Here is a 6,083-nt window from a genome sequence, read left to right as displayed (position 1 = left end):
ATGGTTTTATTGCAAGGGTACAATATAAGAGAAATTCCGTGGGTAGAGAGGAGAGACGAAGGGGGAGAGTGCGTCAGTCAGTGCAGCATTCGGATAAATTGCTGATGCTGCAGGTAAGCAACGAGAGAGAATAGACTAGAGTCGCAGAGAGCATGCAAAGAAGGCGATGGGAAGATGCAGCCTATGAAAAATGATTTATTGAATATAATGTATGCCTGCAGGTAACCATGAATAATGCATTTACAATAAGTTTATAATGCATTTCAATTGGTTTATTTTGGTCAATGAACATTATACAAATTATTTCGAAATTCCAGATATGTATATTTAATTATGTGAATGTAGGATTATTTCAATCAAAATCAGTACACACAATGTTTATGTACACAAAAGTTGACAAAGACCTTTGAACTTCACAAAGTTCCTCTTCTGCTAATGATTTCTGAAAGTGTATCAATGACAACATTGTCTTCTTAACCCCAAAGAGCAGTACGCAAAGCAAGCACACATAGTGAGGCATCCCATCCTTAGGGTTACACTGTGAGTGGATGGTGCTTTGTAGATGTCCTCTGCCATGGCAGAAGTGGCGAGACACAGAGGAATTTGACACTGATGAGACATTGCTGGGACTGTTTAGGCGGGAAATGGCAAAGCAGAAAGGGCTAGGTCGTGTTCATTATGCTTCAAACAGAAGAAAACGGACTGAAACAGGGAGAGAATACCTGGAATTGTCCAATAAGAAACATTGCAAAACATGATAAGGCTGTTTTGCTGGCTATGTATGGGACTATTTTTAAAAGCCCAGAAAAAGGTGCCATTTCTGTGGTGAAATTTCAGCCTCTCTCACTTTTAATCAGACAACCTGCCCAGCCCAGAATTATCCTGAGTGGAGTCACACTTTTCCCCCATCCTTTGCCAACCACAGCTGATTAAACCCTTTGCGTTCTAAAATGAAGATCTTGATTGGTTGATTACTGGAGTCAGGTGGGTTAGCTGAGGCTAGGGCAAAAGTGTGACATCAATCAGGACCCGAGGACTGGAGTTGCCCATCCCTGAACTAGGCTGTTCAGATTTTGCAAATCTCACGAGACTCACAGACTCAACCTTAACAACAACCACATCCCAAATGTTGAAAGCTGTTGTTTCCAGGATTTGAGGGCCTTAAGGATCCACCCCTTTTTTTCAATTTTTGCCTAAAATGACAAATCTAACTACCTATAGCTCAGGACCTGAAGCAAGCATGTGCATATTATTGATACCATTTGAAAGGAAACGCTTTGAAGTTTGTGGAAATGTGAAAGGAATGTAGGAGAATATAACATATTGGAAAGGTTAAAAGATAAAACAAAGAAAAAAACAAGAGTTTTTTGTTGTTGTTCCATCTTCTTTGAAATGTAAGAGAAAGGCTATAATGTATTATTCCAGCCCAGGCGCAATTTAGATGTAGGCCACTAGATGGCAGCAGTGTATGTGCAAAGTTTTAGACTGATCCAATGAACCATTGCATTTCTGTTCAAAATTTTGTGTCAAGACTACCCAAATGTGCCTAATTGGTTTATTAATACATTTTCAAGTTCATAGCTGTGCACTCTTCTCAAACAATAGCATGGTATTATTTCACTGTAATAGCTACTGTAAATTGGACAATGCAGTTAGATTAACAAGAATGTAAATTAGATTAACAAGAATGTAAGCTTTCTGCCAATATCAGATATGTCTATGTCCTGGGAAATGTTCTTGTTTCTTCATGCAAATCACATTAGCCCACGTTAGCTCAACCGTCCCGCGGGGGACCCACCGATCCTGAATAGGATAACCCTTTCACCTCCCACTGGGCACAGAAGTCAATTCAACGTCTATTCCACATTGGTTTGATGTAATTTCATTGAAATTACTTGGAAACAACATTGATTCAGCCAGTGCGTCTCCAGTGGGCTGACTGCAGGAATGCTTGGTTCATCCAGTGGGTGAAGAACAATAGCCAGGCATCCCGGGTGGCGCAGTGGTCTAAAGCACTGCATCGTAGTGCTGGCTATGCCACCAGAGATTCTGGGTTCGAACCCAGGCTCATTTGCAGCCGGCCGTGACCGGGAGGGACATGGGGCGACGCACAATTGGCCCAGCTTCGCCCGGGTTAGGGTGGGTTTGGCTGGCAGGGATATCCTTGTCTCATCGTGCACTAGTGACTCCTGTGGTGGGCTGGGCGCAGAGCACGCTGACCAGGTCGCCAGGTGTACGGTGTTTCCTCTGACACATTGGTGCGGCTGGCTTCCGGGTTGGATGTGTGGTTGTGTCAAGAAGCAGTGCGGCTAGATTGGGTTGTGTTTCGGAGGACGTATGGCTCTCAACCTTCGTCTCTCCTGAGTCCGTACAGGAGTTGCAGCGATGAGACAAGACTGTAACTACTACCAATTGCATACCACAAAATTGGGAAGAAAAAAGGGATAAAAATTATTATTTAAAAAAAATAAGAACAATAGCCAGACAAGTTATTTGTGGTCATGACTTAGTCTGCAAACCCCCGGATGATCAAAGCGGCAATAAACTGTTGGACCTCGACATCCTATTGGGTAGACATAGGCTTCTTCTGCTTCATCTCCACCACTTCCTTGGTCCTCCTCACCCTGATGGTGTCCTTTATCTACCTGAGATGGCAGGTGGTACCTCTTCCTGGCTTATCTCAATGACACCAAAAGGAGGAACAGGTGCACACCTCATCAGTACGCCGCCTTTGTCTCAAACACCCAAGAAGGGAGAGTTAGAGGAAGAGCAAGGCTGGAGACTGTCTGTACCATCGGGACTTCAAGACAGGTAGTTGTGTGTGTTTGTGTGTGTGTGGGGGGGGGGGGGGGGGGTCTTCATTTATCAGAAAACAAGTATTTACCTGCTTGTAATTAACCCATTGGTTGTAATCAGTTAATATAATGTCTTCTCAACCAGAAAAGCAGTTTACAACCAGAAAATGATGGTATAAATGTTACCTGCTGGGTGATTCACCTAGCTACAGTGGTTCTTCATTTAAAAGTTGCGAGCTTGCACCGCAGAACTTAGAGGTACCCAGCGTCACGGCTTCATTGCTCCAGACCACCACAAGGGGGAGTTAAAGCACTCATTATGTATTTAGGTCCCAAGGTTTTTATATGACCAATCATATCGAGTGGTTCCAATGACAAATTTTGACTCGAGCCACAGTTGCCTTCGTGGTGTTCTTCAACAAAGATGGCTGACAAAACATTACGGTGGAGCCAGATGTAAGTTGTTATAACATCATAACGAGTCAAGCAAACAATTTACAATTGAGAGGAATATGTTAGTAAATGTAGAGACAAACAAATATTTTTTTGTCATAAAGTTAATTTACGAAAATCGCTATTTAGCAAGTTATCTGACGAGCTAACATTAGCCAGCTAGCTAGTGTTAGGAGAATGGATTTGTAATTCGTGTTGTTTAATGTTTTAGGCACTCCTGACAAAACCAGCAAACCAGGCTGTTGTCTTGTAAAACAGTGGATGTAAAGAATCTAGCTTGCTAAAGCATTTACTGCAAATTGAATGTACAATTGTGGAAGCTTTCCTTGCAATGCAGCTGAAGTAACATAGCTAGTTAACTATTTACTTGCTTATTGTGTAGTGGAGGATAAAAATAACTGTATGCCTATGGATGTGTAGCTAGCTACAGTATGTAGCCGATCTGTGTATCGTCCCTAAAACATTAGGTTCTGAACTCATATTCATACCAATCTATGAACCTCAGCTATCATAGTTGTTGTATCAACTTCAAGTCTGAATGGCATTAATGAAGCTTATGGATAGAGTAGAATATAATAACTTTATTGTGCCATGGATGCAAGTCCTATACACATGTACTGTAGTTATTACCACGCATGAGATTCCCACATTGTAGCCTGTACATTGAATATATTCACTGATCATGTACTCTTCCTTGGCAAACAAAGGTACAGTTCAGGTATGAATCTCTGAGACATTATTTTTCAGTCATATCAAACTCCATTATTTGAATGATTCTGTGTCTGCGTGTATGTATTACAATTATACACTTCAACAGTGTTTACCACTCCTGCTCCTGGGACATCAATGATTACACATTGTAACTATGCAAAATACTAGAAACATGATTGATTTGTAATTCATATATACAGAAAAAGAACTATGCATATCGAACTCACTTCATCTGCATTATTCTGAGGACACAGAATAGTATTTCAATGAGATACTTAATTTCAACCAGTGGAGAATGTGCAAAGCTTTATTGAAAGGAGTTCATTATCCAGGTGTTATAAATACATAAATGCATTATAATTATGATAATTGTAATAGGAAACAATGGGAAGGCCGCAGAGTTCCAATCTTATTTTTGTTGTTTACATTTTGTTGTTTACATTTGAACTATAAAACAACGTGAGCAGGTCTCACTGCCAACAATAGCGAAGCAGGCATTGTGACGTTGAACAATAACCTGGGAATAGAACGTTCGGAAGGTGAGTTGTTGCCACGGTGCTCAATAAAACTAATAGGAGCTGGCAGGGTGAACAATGCACTAATATAAGGCCTGTTTTTTCACGATTACTTCAAAACGACGGCAAGCACCTGGGAAATATGGTCATATTATGAAACTGGGCTCCACGGCGGATAAAATGAACTTTTTTCAGGCTGCTTACCACTCTCTCCCAAAATACATCATCCAGGAGGATCCTCTTGATGGGGCTGTCCATATCGGCAGACTGTGATATGGCCATTTCTTGGAGAGACTCCTTCCCCTACAGAAAACTGTCAAACATGATGACAACATCACCCCAACGGGTGTTTCTGGGCAGCTTCAATGTGGTGCTCTTATTCTTCACACTTTGCTTGGTGAGGTACATTGCTGCAATAACTTGATGACCCTTCACATACCTAGCCATTTCCTTGTCTCTCTTGTAGAGTGTATCCATTGTTTTCAGTGCCATGATGTCCTTGAGGAGCAGATTCAATGCATGAGCAGCACAGCTGTGGGTGTGATGTGAAGGCAGGACTCCTCCACGTTAGACCAAGCAGCCTTCATGTTCGCAGCATTGCCAGTGCAAATACCTTCTGTGGTCCAAGGTCATTGATGACTGCCTTCAGCTCATCTGCAATGTAGAGACCAGAGCGTCTGTTGTCCCTTGTGTCTGTGCTCTTGTAGAATACTGGTTGAGGGGTGGAGATGATGTAGTTAATTATTCCTTGCCCATGAACATTCGACCACCCATCAGAGATGATTGCAATACAGTCGGCTTTCTCTATGATTTGCTTGACCTTCACTTGAACTCTGTTGAACTCTGCATCCAGCAAATGAGTAGATAAAGCATGTCTGGTTGGAGGAGTGTATGCTGGGCGAAGAACATTCAGAAATCTCTTCCAATACACAGCTCGAGCAAGACATTCATCAGCATTTCTCTGACTACGTTCCTCCATTGAGTCAAAAAAACTCTGATTCCAAGAGGACCATGAGCTGTTGCTATCGATAAGGTGTCTGATTCATCATTTTCACCTTGAATAGAAGTAAAGGGACTTTTGTCAGTGGTTGCTTGTTGTGAGCACTGAGGAAACTTTATGTACAGTCGTGGCCAAAAGTTTTGAGAATGACACAAATATTAATTTTCACAAAGTCTGCTGCCTCAGTTTGTATAATGGCAGTTTGCATATACTCCAGAATGTTATGAAGAGTGATCAGATTAATTGCAATTAATTGCAAAGTCCCTCTTTGCCATGCAAATGAACTGAATCCTAAAAAAACATTTCCACTGCATTTCAGCCCTGCCATAAAAGGACCAGCTGACATCATGTCAGTGATTCTCTCGTTAACACAGGTGTGAGTATTGACGAGAACAAGGCTGGAGATCACTCTGTCATGCTGATTGAGTTCGAATAACAGACTGGAAGCTTCAAAAGGAGGGTGGTGCTTGGAATCATTGTTCTTCCTCTGTCGACCATGGTTACCTACAAGGAAACACGTGCCGTCATCATTGCTTTGCACAAAAAGGGCTTCACAGGGAAGGATATTGCTGCCAGTAAGATTGCACCTAAATCAACCATTTGTCGGAT

The sequence above is a fragment of the Salvelinus fontinalis genome, chromosome 22 (assembly GCF_029448725.1).
Source record: "Salvelinus fontinalis isolate EN_2023a chromosome 22, ASM2944872v1, whole genome shotgun sequence".
Taxonomy (NCBI): domain Eukaryota; kingdom Metazoa; phylum Chordata; class Actinopteri; order Salmoniformes; family Salmonidae; genus Salvelinus; species Salvelinus fontinalis.
Note: the sequence above shows the minus strand (reverse complement) of the source record.